The sequence below is a fragment of the Anabrus simplex genome, chromosome 11, assembly GCF_040414725.1.
Source record: "Anabrus simplex isolate iqAnaSimp1 chromosome 11, ASM4041472v1, whole genome shotgun sequence".
Lineage (NCBI taxonomy): Eukaryota > Metazoa > Arthropoda > Insecta > Orthoptera > Tettigoniidae > Anabrus > Anabrus simplex.
Genome location: NC_090275.1, coordinates 113,443,750 through 113,460,740, shown reverse-complemented (window position 1 = coordinate 113,460,740; position 16,991 = coordinate 113,443,750).

Here is a 16,991-nt window from a genome sequence, read left to right as displayed (position 1 = left end):
CTTCGGGGCGAGTGTGGTCGAACCCCACCTCGGCACTCCTGAGTGTGTTGTAAGGCTGAGCGCAGTGGAGCCAAGCACTCGGGGCACGAGTGTGGTCGAACCCCACCTCGCCTGTCCTGAGTGTCTTTTAAGACCAGCCGGCAATGGAGCCAAGCACTCAGGGGACGAGTTTGGTCGAACCCCACTTCGGCTGTCCTGAGTGTGTTGTAAGAGCGAGCGGAGCCAAGAACTCCGGGCACGAGAGTGGTCCAACACCACCTCGGCTATCCTGAGTGTGTTGTAAGGATGAGCACAGTGGGGCCAAGCACTCGGGGGGACGAGTGTGGTCGAAGACCACCTCGGCTGTCCTGAGTGTTGTTTCTCACTTTCACACCAATGCCGGGATAGGTCCTGCTCATAGTCCTCAGTCGATTACCTCCACCTTGTTACCGTGCTTCACTGAGCTCCTCAACTGAGATTATCGACGGGAAGGGCAAACAATGGTAAAACTATGTCGTATCATTTCAACTCACCTCATCTGTAAACCCGTATCAGGAAACGCGCATAATGGGTTGACAAACATTTGCAGACATGAGGTGGGTTAACGATAGTTACATATTATTATTAATTAGAATCTTACTGTACTGTACGCTTAAGACATGTTAGGAATCATTTATCATCGGAATAGACAAAATTACTACATTAAAAATGAAATTAATAGAGTGTTTTGTAAAAATACGTGGCTCTCAAAGGAAATTTAACTATTCTTCGAGCTTACAGAAAATGCTGTGCCAAGGAACTCTCGCAATTTTTCTAAAACTATTCTTTAAGTGAAAGGCCTTAGTGATGTAGAAGATGAACATTTAGACAAGGCTGTTCGAGAAAGCACTGTAGCACTTACAGCAATTAAAGCCGCAATTACCCCAAGTGACAGCACAAAACGTCTGACCCTGCAGCCAGAGCACGGTTCAGATACAAGAAAACGTGCTAGAATAACACATAAGGAAGGAAAGAAAGGCACTTACCATAAGATAACCAGAGACCCCAGAGGAGAGGATAAAAAGTGCACCTGGTCATATCAAATTACCACCCCCTTAAAGGAAAACACCAACACTTATTTGGGGAACCAAGAGATATTTAATCACCAAAATTAAGTAATTAACAAAATTGAAAGGAATATCCTCGCTGGAAAAATTAAAATTAAATATAATAAGTTAAAACTCAAAACTAAAAACCCTACGGTCGACCGTTAATTTCGCAAATTAATTAATTAATTAATTAAAGGACTTAGTAAGACTACGTAAAATAATGAAACACCTCATCATCTCATAAAGTTCTTTACAAACCAAAAGGTTTCCTTGACCAGTACCTAAGTTTTTCATATATCTTTTCAACCTTGAAAAACAACCTTGACTGGAACAGTTTTTTTTCTGATACTGAAAACCTTGTTTAGGATATATCGAAACGAGCCCCTACATGGATGGGTAGGTATTACGTACAAATTCCCGAAAAGAAAAACGGAGAAAAGGGAAATAATAATAATAAGGTGCGCGACACCGGGTAGAAAAATGAGCAGAAGGAAGAATTAAAATACCAAAGAAAAATAAAAGGGACCAAACTAAACCGCCCATAAGGCAGAATTCATAACAGGCACATCAATTCAAATCATCAATCCCATCTCAACAACATCAACAACTTAGCATTGCCATGGCAACAACCAACAATAGGTCAAGGGAAGGAAGGGGCTAATCACAGGCCGCAAAACAACAATAGGCGAATACTTTGAAAGGGCAAGAGAAAAACCGGATGCAGAAAACACCCCAAATACCAAGAAAAGAAGAATTTTGTTTAAAAATTAAAATTAAACAGAGAAGCAAGAAAAGAAGGAAGAACCGGAACAGAATATACACGTAAACCCCACACCCCTGCAGCGACTCGCTTGGTTAATTAACCCAGTTAATACTTGCTTTTACCACAAAACCTTTAGGCTCAGAAAGCCATAAATAGACATCAAGTTTTCAAATTACTATTTCGAAGAATTCAAAAAACTCGTTCATATAGCATGCAAGTCAATAGTTAACTGACGTAAATTACACATGCTATAAGTTACATTTAACAAGCCAAAAAATATGAAATTCCACAAGGCAAGGCTTAGTCTTTAGATGACGCCAAATTACATCGTGTCGCACACACATTCCTCACATGGGGAAATTTTCAGATTTTTCACAATAAATCGGTAAAATTTTAGTTGGATCAATACTTACAGTTTCGTGCAGTTGTATTTGTGGGGACGCTTCAGCATCACATTCTACTTACGTGTGTTGAAGAAATGCATAAAATACAATTTCCAGGCGAGGAAAATAAAACAAAATAACTTGCAGTTTCACTAGGGCAAAGCCCTAGCAATGTAACTTCAGCCAGGCTCGCGCAATTTTGCACAAATCATCTCGCTAGGGAGAGAGAGACGCCACACATCCATCTCCTTTTTCTCACAGAACAGCAATGGCAATTCTTCCCATGATTCCACAGTCCACTGCCACAGCGATCACATGTACACAGAGGGAGAGCCACCGAGTGGTGAGGTAGTTCGTGAGGTACTTCATACCTACGCCACTAGAGTGCAGGAGAATACAGTAAGGCATTGACAGGACGTGCGCACTGCAGCTGGACAACAAGTAACCTTTTCAGCGGAGAAGTTTCCAGCCTATATGTTTTGAAAAGAAAGGTATTCTTGACCAATAATTATTTAATGGATAGCTTAGCGGCGAACCACTATTAAGAACACAGATTTTCTATAGCCATGTGGCAAGTTCAAAAATATTTACCGAGAGGGAAAAATTGTTACGCAGGTAACAGTCTCCCTCCCCGAAACTTCACATGTACAGCACATGATTACCATCATAAGGCGGTGGTCTCGAAGCAAACTAAGTTTTTTGGTAGAATAGTCCGAATGTGAAAACGAGCACCAATCGCCAGTCTCAGTTTATGCACCACTAGCAGAACGAGTCCAACACTCATTAAGAACCCAAACATATGTGATTTGAATTAAAGAAACAATACAGTTCACTTAGACGACACCAGATGTCTAGCCACTTTCAGTTATAATGAAGTCCCATGCACCAAACTGTGCAACACACAAGACGCAGGCAAATTTATTAATGGTCCAGATCACAGGGGATGCTTATCCTCTAGATTACTTGCTAAGCTTTAATGTGAACAATTAACTTCCGCAAGTTCATATGCATCATCTGATCGAAGGTTACGTTACCTTGTGGTACATACACACTTTTAGGAACAGTTCATAAATGTTTGCTATTAGAACATTAGACCTTCTAGGTCTTAACTGCACTCGATCACATACCTAGACTTAAATCACTACATGTTTGTCAAATTAACCTTTTATAGGACTTGCGTAGGAAAAGAAACGCCTTCATTTGTTGTTAACCCTTTTGTTTGGATGGTAACTACAACCCAAATGAAAGAAAAACGCCCAGAAAAGAAAGGAGGAAAAGGAGTAAAACAACATTGGCGAGCGTAAAACACAATCACAAGTTCCAACCGGAAAATTCTTAACCTAACCTTAAACTAGATTACAATGACTTAAGACTACGGTATGGCACAGGGTCAGATAACCAAAATTTTTTAAACAATCCAAAACCAAGTACCAAATTACATTACCATAAAATATATTATGCATAAATTTTAAAAAGTATTGGCAGGGATACAATGTACAACATATAAGGAAAACGTTTAACTTAAAAACTAAAGATAATTATCTCCTCGAAACATCTTTCAATACATACAACCGACCCAATCAGAATGGCTACACAATAGGGATGTACTGAAACACTAGCGATAGATGTCTCACGTGTAGTACCCGGTATGCGCTTGTCGATCGTCATTTGTTTGTATGTGTTTTTAATGGAAGTTATCTAGTTAAATGCTGAAATTAAAGATTTAAAATATCGTTACGACAACAAAGATGACAAGAAAATTGTGATGCCTGACTCTTGCTGTATCCCAATATCCCAAAATCAAGGTCGACCGTATTCATTCCATCAATTTCCTAAGCAAGATGCTTTCTGTAAAAAGTGGTTGCATGCGATTCGTAGGCAGGACCTACGAATTAAAAATATGACTCCTAATGTCAAAGTCTGCAGGAAACATTTTACAGTTGAAGATTATGTCATTACTGAAACTGGTAAGTAAGCTAATTAGTACTAATTAAGAAATAATTTTATAATTAGGTACCGGTAGTACATTCTAAAAAGTTAATATGACCTATTTCAATAATTTGAGGTGAAAGACGAAGACTTAAGGAGAACGCTGTACCTTCGATATTGTCATGATATGGCACCGGTACCATGGAAATAACTCCGAGAGCAAGAAGATATAGGAGTAGAAAAACAGCCATAACACCGTGTGCGGTACGGTACCCTGAATCACACAATGACCTATAATTTGACACTGGAGCACCATTATTTTCAGACTTCCTGAACATTACTTCCAAATTTGAAATTTTTATACCGGTATTTGTCTTATGGTCCGAAACAATATCCTGAAACTCGTGCGCTACACGGAAATGAATTTCAGTCGTACTGGATGTAGCCCCAGGCACTGCTGTCACACCAATGTCGTGCCTTGTGTACGCCTATAACCGGCAAAGAAAAGAAAAAATACCGTATTAGGAGTGTTTTTAAAATGTTATTTGTACTTTAAGAATTCAATCTTAACAAAAACGCTAAAAGAAGGAGTTGCTGCATTTATTCCTTACTGGTACCTTTCAATCAACTCTTGAATTTTTCCGTATATTTTTCGCCCCTTTTCTTCAATTCTGCTTCCAAATCCGCAATCGTCATTGCACCTATACAATTTCCCGCCTTGTTGAAAACATTAGCAGAATATGGTAACTCCATTTTAATGCATTTAAAGCAAAAGTTTCGTTTCGATGATCGCAAATGTAGGAATACTCCATATAAGCCTCACATAAAAAAATCGAGCAGCGGAAAGCGCATACAGGGGAATACCATTACGCTGCCTAGCGGACAAGTTTTGCGTGATACATCCCTATAACGTCACCAACGACAAATTGAAACTAGCAGGCTACCGTTTACATAGGCGTAAAACTCCAGACAAGCGCCAACCCATGGCCGCAGAAAGTATGTCAGAATAGAAAAGCTAAAGAAAATTCCCATCCACACATAATATTACAAAACCAAGACGCTGACCCAGGTAAATCATGTTGGGAAACAAGTTAATTAAGCTTACAACCTCCTTTTTTAAAGGAATGGAACCACTAATCAGTGAGCCAATTAACAAGTCTTAAACCCTTTAAGCACATGACCAAGGTCTAGAAGTAAGTTTTGCAATAAATCAATTTTAACTCCACGTATACACTCCATGCAAAACCCAAATAAACCAGAAACAGGATAGGATATAAATTTTCTTTTTATTAAGAGAAACTCCCAGAAACAGGATACTAGGCAAGGATCAAAATGCATGGGTTACAGTAAATAATAACTCAAGACAAGATGAATATAGAGGCTGAAGTCGGAGACTTCAAGATCTTTCAGATGGAGGGTACGCTTATAGTTGGTCATCAGCAACGAGCCAAAAGCAACACCAAGCCAAGAATAATATGAGGGTAGCAGAGGTCATGAAGCACAATCTTTAACACCATGATGAAACGGGACAGAAATTGGCCGAAAGGAAACAGGAGTGTTACCCAATCTAAAATCATATTTCTCACAATTTTACCACACAAACAAACATATACCTTAACAATGGGCAACTCAATCAAATAAAAGGTTCAGTAAAGCACCTCAATTAAGCCATCGCTTCTGATTATGGGAGCAGAGACCTGACAAGATTCTCTACCGGCTATCCACAAAAGATCTCGGAGAAATCCGGACTAGAAATAAGAGATATCCGTAGACTCGCACTGTGGACACTCATTCACAGGTACCTCACCAAATATAGAACAAGATAAATAAGATATAAATGGTAGTTCACAAACCAGGTCGCTGGAAAACACTCCAAATAACAGAGAAATAGGAAACACCACTAAACAACCACATCACCAGATAGTGGGAAGGTTTCAATGCCACCTATGAAACACTAGCTGATCCCATACTCAACTGGCGCACCGCAGGACGACAAGATAACAAACCGATAGCCAAGTTTTTCAAACACTCCCGAAGGAGAAGGGCCAATAGGCTGGCAGGTTGATTCGAGAAGAACATTATAGTACAGGATAATTGCATGATGACGTCAAATTACTAGGGTATGCAGAGAATTAAAATCAAAAGAACAGACCATGTCATACAGAAATCACACATTAGATGCAAGCAGATAAGACACCTACAGAGAGTTGTAAATCCATGCCAGAGTTTATTTCCCAATCTATGGGGACACAGGATAAATTAAAGGCAACACTGCCCATACCGAAGCGTCATAACAAATAACTAATACTACACGACAACAATACAACTATAATGGACCACAACGGACATGCGTTAGCTAAAAAGGGAAGAAAACAGCAACTACCCTCAACAACATGTCGTGAAGCCATCATTCTACCTCACAAGATACACCTAAAACCAAACCACGGTACCGTTAACAACTTTAATAAGTCAGGACCGAAACCAATACCTTCTAGGCACGAGAGGAGACTGCACTCCTCAGATTCAGAATCCATTAGTGCAATACCTCCAAAAACAGCACAATAACAAATAGACCGGGCAGGACGACATGGAGCTACAACTCGATTAAATAACATACTACATGAATAATACACCACTTTAGGAACTAAAATCAGGCAGGTAAGGTCTTCAGAAGAGTGTAGAATAAATACCACCTGCAAGCAGAAATACGACGAGAAACCACCTAGTTAACCACCACTACCAGGAAGGAAAAACCCAATGCAAATTTACCAAGAAGGTTAGCCGGGGCAGGAGTTTTCTCACGAGAAAATCATCGGTACAAGAATGATTGGGAAAAGATAACTCAGTAAACTGGGAATTCATAACAGATAATAGAAATGGCCCCAAAGGAGGACATCAGAGCAACCCCAAACTAGGGAAACGTGTCACCAGAAATTGGAGACAGAAGGCAGTGAAGACTGTGAAGTCGATGCCGTAAAGACAAACAGCCAACCACCACCAACTCCGATCGACAGAGTTCCGCCATAGCCGATACCCACAGGCAAAACTAAAACATACCCAACAGGACCTAACACCGGGTATATCCAGATCCTAGTCAACTTACACCAACAAGGTAACCAAAAGATAATTCGTTTCAACAAATGCACACCTAACAATACCACAACTGGAATAGACAGACGATATACCACCCCAAAGGAATCTGATAACAAGAACTAGGATCAAAAACTAAACAGTTCAAGATAAGTAGGCGTTAGGAGACTAACAGTTTTCCTACCGGTTTAACAACAATGTACAGAGCGGAAATTGCCTACAATTTTCCAAAATGAGTTCCAAACCAAGGCTACTACAGCTCAAGAGACAATAAATAAATTTATGATCAAAATCGTAAATGATCAGGATATAATCGAATTATGATAGATGGAGCTGACTTGCACCCAGACCAAAAAGAGTAGTTAGATATGAACAATTAAGAAATTGGGTACCAATAGAGCAAGAGAAAGTACACACGCTTCCTGCGAACCACAATTACCATTTTAAAATACAATGATTAAAACAAGTACACGCTAGTAAGTACTACATGGTCATGTCAAGAATCACTTGAGGCGAGAACGCAGCAGAAAAGGTACCAAAAGCTTAAGCACGTGGTAAAAATTCGCACACTACTAAGCAACCATGTTTGACAGGAAAAGATGGTATGTACAATAAGCAATACCCAAAACTCCTCAAAATAAATACAGTACACGAGAAAAGGAAAAAACTACATGATTAAATTCACACCAAACCAGAATAATTACATAATAACCCAATGTGACCTATCAAATTTGCTCACTGAAATGTAGTTCTCATCCACAAATCCAAACACGCATTAACCTGTTTTCAACTGGTATAAATGAACCCGTCTAATCCTCTTGGCGATGGGGTCACTCACCAGTACAGAGACCGGGGATAAAAACTGTAGAATAGTTCAGGGATCTTGATACCGAGGAGCAAGTTTAGCAGAAAATTTGTTTATGGCCTTGCTAATGGGATAGAACCTGACAAAAACTTGATCACCAACCATCAACCTAGGTGACTTTCTACCCTTGTTATACTTAACCCTGCCTTTCTCATAGGATAATGACAATTTCTTCTTGGCTTCATCCCAGATTTTCTGAACGTCATTTGGTTTAGACAAGTCTGGAAGATCATCAATGCCCAGAACGTTTGACATAGGAGAGTACGGGGTGTAACAGAACATAAGTGACATGGGGGTTTTACCATGAGATTCGTGCGAGGCAGAATTGAAAGCATGAGCCAACCAGTGCAGGCAAGGTTCCCATTTCGTCCCCACTCTGGCAAACTAGCGAAAGTGACAAACTAGGGAAGCTGTACTTCTGAAGTTTTGGTGTAGATTTTATTGGTTAAATATTGTCTACCCTCTGACAAAGTCTCACATCTGCAACTCGTTCTTTATGTCTAACACATGAAACCAATCATTAAATATAAAAATTGATTTAACATGAGTAATCACAACTTCTTTCAGCTCCTCTAACCTTTTGACAATTTGCAGATTCGCTAGTTTGCCAGAGTAGGGACGATTTGGTTTGGTTATTGTGATGATAAGCAATTAGAGCAGACATTAGGTTCCTATTAATTCTTTCGGCGTAAGAAGGGTTAGGATAGTACGGGGTAGTGGTGACATGGGAAATGCTCAACTCAGAAAGGTACTTCTTAAACAAGTGACTAGTGAAAGCACTGGCATTGTCAGAAACCAGAAACTTGGGGGGGCCGAAGGATGCAAAGATAGAATTTAGGCAACTTATGGACGTACGAGCAGTCGTAGATCTAGTGGGGAAAATCCAAGAGAATCTAGAAAACGCATCATTAGCAACAAAGATATGAGTGTTTCCCAAGTAGAGCGAGGGAGCGGACCTATAAAATCGATGAATAACTGTTCCATAGGGCGAGAGGCTTGTGAGGAAGATAATAGACCCACACGGTTATTCAAGCTAGGTTTACTGATAGAACAAACTTTACAGGACTTAATCATGTTTCGGATATCACCATCCATCCTTTTCCAAATGAAGAATTGTCTAATTTTCTGTCTAGTTTTAAAGGTGCCTAAATGGCCACCAATGGGACAAGAGTGGTAGTACTTGAAGATGATTGTCACTAAAACCTTGGGAACAACAATTTCGACCTTTGCAGCACCCTTCACCAGAGAATAAGGTTTGACCACAATTCCATCACTAATTTTGTCGATGATTTCTCTCAAATCAGGATCAGCCTTTTGATGATCTGCATACTCATGGTATAACAAAGGTAGATCCGAAAGAATGGCACCCACACTAGCAACATTAGTTTCATCATTTTCTTCAACCTTAGAATTTTCATCAAGACCAAAACTCCCGTCAAACATTCTACTAAGGCTGTCAGCGATGACATTTTCCGAACCCATAATATGCTGTACTTGAAAACTGAAGGCTGAGATCCTAAGCGCCCATCTAGTGATTCTGCCCGTTCTTTTGGGACGGTTCAAGACCCAAGACAGAGCCCGATTATCTGTTTCTAGATCGAAATTTACATGTTCAATGAAAGGTCTGAATTTTTCGAGTGCAAACAGCACGGCCAAACATTCTAATTCATAGATGGAGTATTTACTCTCCAGATCATTGAGGATCCTAGACACATAGGCAACCGGTCTACGACCATCCTCATATTCCTGTAAGAGTACACCAGCAACAGCTTTTCCTGAGGCATCAGTTTGTACAATAAAGCGTTTACTAAAGTCGGATATAGGCAACACAGGAGCATTTGACAAGGCAGTTTCAGGGTCTCAAAGGCTTCTTGCTGGGATGGGCCCCAGATGAACTTGACATCCTTACGTCTGAGATGATTTAGAGAAGCTGCTATCTCTGCAAAATTTGGAATGAACTTCTTGAAGAAGTTCACCATGCCTACGAACCGTGCGATGCCTTTGACATCTTTAGGGGGTTGAAAGTCCCTAATAGCCTGAGTCCTAGAGTGGTCGATGGGGACACCATCAGAGGAAACCACATGTCCAAGGAAAGACATACTCGGCTTAGCAAACGCTACCTTAGACAACTTAACAGTTAGTCCGGCTTTTCTCAAGCGATCCAGGATTTCTCTAACGTATTCGACATGTTCTTCAAAGGAATTTGAGAATATTACAAGGTCATCAAGGTAATGAAAGACGAACTTGAATTTAATACCTGAGAGTATCGAATCTAACAGCCTCGTAAGAACGGCCGCACCACAATAGATCCCAAACGGGAGGCTCAGAAATTCATAAATGTTCCAATCAGTAATGAAAGCAGTCAGTGGAATGGATGACTTAGATAACGGGACTCGGTAATATGCTTGATTGAGATCTAACACTATGCAAAACCTGGCTCCTGAGAACCACCCAAAAGAAGTGTGCAAATCGGGTAAACGGATTGATTGCAAGATGATCTTGCGGTTCAAAGCCCTGTAGTCGATAACAGCTTGATAGCCCCCAGCGGGTTTAGGTACTAGAAAAACTGGAGATGCGTAAGGAGCAGTGGACGGTCTAATGACCCCATCGGCAAGCACCTGATCGATAATCATTTTGAGTTCTAACATCTTAGGAGGTGAAATACGGTAAGGAGGGGATCGAACAGGAGTGTTATCAGATAGCTCAATCTGATACTCGAGAACATCAGTAACTCCTAACTTGCTAGTGAACACATCGGGAAATTGGTGGCACAAGTCACGGACACTATTAGCTTGCAGATAATCCAAATGATTAAGATCCAACTGATCTATTTCTTTGTTCTCCCTAGGTAGCGGCCTACCTACACAAGAAACAATGAAGGTACCCAAAGGAGCATCAATAATATCAAATTAACAATTTGGAGAAAGTTTAAAGTGAAATTTTCTAGCCTGGAGGTCCAAAATTAAACCAGTTCTTGACAAGAAGTCCGTACCTAAAATCATGCTACAAGCTAGCTTTGGAGTTACCAAGCAATGAACCTTCCAAGTAAAATTAAAAATACGCAATTTCACATCAACGGATCCTAAAATTTCCATAGTATCCTAATTAGCAGTGACACAATCAACCTTGACCTTCTTCAACTCAGGCAGTTTACAAAGGGATCTCATTTCATCATACCAATTAGCATCAATTAAGGTGACGACGCTACCCGAGTCCATAAGAGCAACAATGGGTTCATAATTCAGTTCCGCCTTCGCGAAGGTACTTTTAGACTCAACCAAGGCGGAGATCTTATTGCATTCCTGCGGACAAATAACCTTTTCAGAATCCACGTAAAATTCGGGCGCAAGCGATTCATCAGAATTACCATTAGAGCTTAGTCATGAATTGCGTTTTTGGAACGAAGTTGGGCAATTATTTTAAAAATGCTGCCTCGAGCCACACAAATAACAACAAGGACCAGAGCCACGCTTGACTGTGGGGCAAGCATTCCTAAGGTGATTACGTGACCCGCAATTGTAACATATTTTAAGAGATCCACTATCCCTAGTTTGAGGCGAAACAGGGTCCACAGTAGGGGCAGGGTGGCAGATAAGTCTTGCTGCATCCCCGTGCTTCACATCTTCAGCAAAGGTACACGCGGCTTCTAATTCAAGAAAATTAGTCGGGCTCTTCGTGAGGGAGAGGTAGGATCGATATGCTGGGGAAATACCTTCCAGAATACGGGCCACTATTTCCTCCTCTGGCACCGAAATTCGAAATACCTTGCAATAAAACTGCCAGTCTAGTACATAGTTTAAAAGATTTTCATGAAACAATTGAGTCCGAAAGCAATACTGAGGAATCAAACTTTGCAATGCTAAGGAAGGAATAAATTTTGATAATACAAGTTCATGAAATTCCATAATCGTTAAGTTCATAGAAATTGCTTCAGAGACTTCACGTTTCAAAATTCCCTCACAATGGGAGAATTTCTCACGGAAAATTCCTAAGTCATCAACGGAATACACACTACCCGGCTCTGTCATTTCTACCAGGAACCTCAGAAACCTGGTACTTTCTTCAATTGAATTGACGGAGAAATTTTTAACTCCGTTGAAAAGGTCCTTTAGTGAAGAGTGCGAAGGAGCACAATTTAAGCGGGGTAACAGATTCTCAAGAACACTGGAGACTGCACAACATGAAGCTTGATTATTAAGTGAGGCATCAGCATGACTAGTAGCATTATTAGAATGAGGAAAAGAGGAGGTTTCCCTCTCAAGCACCGATAAATTCTCCATATCCTTACTTGTTAACATAATATCTAGTTCAGCAGAAATACTAGAACGAATTGTCAACAGCTTAGTACATTCAGAAACAAGACTGGGTTGGGGACTCATAGTAATCAAATCTTGGATGCGACCTAAATAATGCCACACCCTAGCCTTAAGTCTGTTAATCTTCCACTTAGTGGGGGAAGTTTCAATGAATTCTTGTCTGACAATTTCAATTTCAGTTAAAGAGTCGGTAATAATGTTTAGGGACTCACCAAAGTTGCAGCACATCTTTACAGAATCTAGATTAACAGGAACCTGTACATGCGATGGCAGCAAAGCAGTGCACTCACCAACAGTGTTAGCAGGATTGATGCCCCTGATGGTGAGTTCATAAACTAGCTCTGATTTCCTGAGCTGGCATGGGCACAGCACACCCCTCGCCATAGTTGAGGTACATGAAACAATAAATTAACACATTAATCCAAATAAACGCGTTCCTTTCACAGGAAGATGCATTACAAGTTTCAGTTTTTACTCTCTTTGAATCCTCATATAATTTAAAATTACCCCATGACCAGGTTTTTAAAGGGACAATGCAAATAACCCCTGGTAGTTGGCACAAACAGAATAGATAAGCTTAATGAAATGGAGATTAAAGCATATAGTACACAGTGCAAATTGAATTTAAGGTAGGATACAACAGACCTTCTGGTAGATCCGAGCAAGTGGCACACAAATCAATCAACCACGCTCTGCTACCACGAACTGTAGCACGTAGAGCAATTAAAGCCGCAATTACCCCAAGTGACAGCAAAAAAGGTGTGACCATGCAGCCAAGGCACGGTTCAGATACATGGAAACGTGCTAGACTAACACATTAGAAAGGAAAGAAAGGCACTTACCATAAGATAAACCAGAGACCCCAGAGGAGAGGATAAAAAGTGCACCTGGTCATATCAAATTACCACCCCCTTAAAGGAAAACACCAACACTTATTTGGGGAACCAAGAGATATTTAATCACCAAAATTAAGTAATTAACAAAATTGAAAGGAATATCCTCGCTGGAAAAAATTAAAATTAAATATAATAAGTTAAAACTCAAAACTAAAAACCCTACGGTCGACCGTTAATTTTGAAAATTAATTAAATAATTAATTAAAGGACTTAGTAAGACTACGCAGAATAATGAAACACCTCATCAACTCATAAAGTTCCTTACAAACCAAAAGGTTTCCTTGACCAGTACCTAAATTTTTCATACATCTTTTCAACCTTGAAAAACAACCTTGACTGAAACAGTTTTTTTCTGATACTGAAAACCTTGTTTAGGATATATCGAAACGAGCCCCTACATGGATGGGTAGGTATTACGTACAAATTCCCGAAAAGAAAAACGGAGAAAAGGGAAATAATAATAATAAGGTGCGCGACACCGGGTAGAAAAATGAGCAGAAGGAAGAATTAAAATACCAAAGAAAAATAAAAGGGACCAAACTAAACCGCCCGCAAGGCAGGATTCATAACAGGCACATCAATTCAAATCATCAATCCCATCTCAACAACATCAACAACTTAGCATTGCCATGGCAACAACCAACAATAGGTCAAGGGAAGGAAGGGGCTAATCACAGGCCGCAAAACAACAATAGGCGAATACTTTGAAAAGGCAAGAGAAAAACCGGACGCAGAAAACACCCCAAATACCAAGAAAAGAAGAATTTTATTTAAAAATTAAAATTAAACAGAGAAGCAAGAAAAGAAGAAAGAACCGGAACAGAAGATACACGTAAACCCCACACCCCTGCAGCGACTCGCTTGGTTAATTAACCCAGTTAATACTTGCTTTTACCACAAAACCTTTAGGCCCAGAAAGCCATAAATAAACATCAAGTTTTCAAATTACCATTTCGAAGAATTCCAAAAACTCGTTCACATAGCACGCAAGTCCCTAGTTAACTGACGTAAATTACACATGCTATAAGTTACATTTAACAAGCCAAAAAATTTGAAATTCCACAAGGCAAGACTTAGTTTTTAGGTGACGCCAAATTACATCGTGTCGCACACACATTCTTCACATGGGGAAATTTTCAGATTTTTCACAATAAATCGGTAAAATTTTAGTTGGATCAATACTTACAGTTTCATGCAGTTGTAGCTGTGAGGACGCTTCAGCATTACATTCTACTTACGTATGTTGAAGAAATGCATAAAATGCATTTTCCAGGCGAGGAAAATGAAACAAAATAACTTGCAGTTTCACTAGGGCAAAGCCCTAGCAATGTAACTTCAACCAGGCTCGCGCAATTTTGCACAAATCATCTCGCTAGGGAGAGAGAGACGCCACACATCCATCTCCTTTTTCTCACAGAACAGCAATGGCGATTCTTCCCAAGATTCCACAGTCCACTGCCACAGCGATCACATGTACACAGAGGGAGAGCCACCGAGTGGTGAGGTAGTTCGTGAGGTACTTCATACCTACGCCACTAGAGTGCAGGAGAATACAGTAAGGCACTGACATGACATACGCACAGCAGCTGGACATCAAATAACCTTTTCAGCGGAGAAGTTTCCAGCTTATAAGTTTTGAAAAGAAGGGTATTCTTGACCAATAATTATTTAATGAATAACGAAGCGGCGAACCACTATTAAGAACACAGATTTTCTATAGCCATGTGGCTAGTTCAAAAATATTTACCGAGAGGGAAAAATTGTTACGCAGGTAACAGCACTGAATCTAATAAGCTATATTCGAAACGTGATTCAATAAATAATATGCTGTAAAAGACATTCGTTAATTATCAGGATTTCGCTCACACTTTTCCTTCCTACTGCATGGGAAGGAAAGTAACTTTAAAAACATGAAGTCTTGGTCAAAGACTGAATTCTTTAAAATGGATTTACTGCAAACAGCTTCACACGCCCGTATGATTCCTGAATATTCCTTCGTTGCCCTTCGAGCCCCGCTGTAGCCTTGTACGTCATGGATACACAACACACACATCGAATTGGCACATGACGAGCTTAACTCTAAACGATAAAGGTAATATTCGGATTTTTTATGGAATTCATGGAAGAATCTTGTTATTGATCATTCAATCAAGCAAAAATTAAACTCTTGCAGAGGTGACAACAAATGTCACTAGGTTTCGTTACAGTCATGTGAATGACTAAACACCACTGTGTGACATGAATATAGGCAACCCACATTTATTGGACATGTGTATTTGTGTATGGGGAATTTATCTCCAATTATCATCCATTGTTTGAATTGCCGTTAATTTGGATGACCGAACTATGCCTATTTAAATGTGTAATATGCAATGATTACGTCAATAGCTTCGATTTTTCTCACTCGCTCAATAAGCAAGTTGATTGTGTGCGCGTGCGCAGATCTCTCTTGAACTGGGCGCTGTGCTGCTCCCTGTTGCTCCCCAGCGAGGCGTGTCGTGAAGTAGCGAACCTCCATGATGGACGCAACTATTCGTGCCCGTTGAAAGAATTTGAGGAATACGCGATTGAGAGTTGGTAGGATGAAGTCTGATACTCCAGCCATGTAAATTAAGGCTTTTGCCTTAATTCCAGTGTGATTCGTATTTTACTATTTTACTATTTACTATTCATTTGCAATAAGTGGGCCCTCTGAATTGACGAGAGCGTGTGTTTCATTTCAAACATGACATAAGAACGTAAGCTATGGGATTATATTAAATTGGACACTCAAGGGTGTAAACACAATTATCTTGTCAGTTCATTTGGTTTTTTATGCGTACAAAATTTTATTTGCTCTCGTTGCATTTTAAATTTTTGTGTGTGACCGAGTTTTCGGGATGATTGAAATGTTCATGTAGAGGGACTGGAAACAAATTTCAGTTTAGTCAGATTAATTGTAGTCTACCTAGTTAAACTTACTGGCCAGTGGTATGATTCACTTTTCACGTACGGATCCATTTAACATTTGACATTTATTGGTTTTGATGCGAGCTGCAGACTTCGCTTGTTTTTCGATACATTGTAAGAATTACAGTAGCTTGCTATCTGAATTGTTCATAATTTGAATTATTTTAAAAATAGACATTGTCTCTTATTTGAATGAATTAATCTAACAAGAAATATTTTTTGGTGTATGTTCTTCAAACTTGATTATTTTTGTTACAATGTAAGAATTACTTCAGGTTGCTATTGAGTGTACATTCATCAATTTATAATTTTATAAATATATATTTAATGCCTATTTCAATGATTTAATTTTAACATTAAATTATTTGTTCTCAAATTTGTATATTTTTCAATATATGCAAGAAATTTTAAATCTTATTTATCATTCATGAATCTTTTTTTTCCTAATTTTTAATAAAGCTAGATTTATTAATTTTTTCGTCTCTTATTTTGTATTTAGCGATATTGACCTGGCAGCCCCTCAAGTAGTAATTTAAGATCCTGTCCTCTTTATTCCTTAATGTTCTGGGCCCTCCACGTCGAAAATTTAATGCTACTGTTCCCAAGGTAAGTAATTTTGTGCCTTGTGCACATATTGCCATTTCATGTGTGTTCGTTCTTGTGTATGTCCTTGGGCGTTGTAACTGGCACTGTGCGATAATCGTTACCTTACACAGTACACGTCTGTAAACAA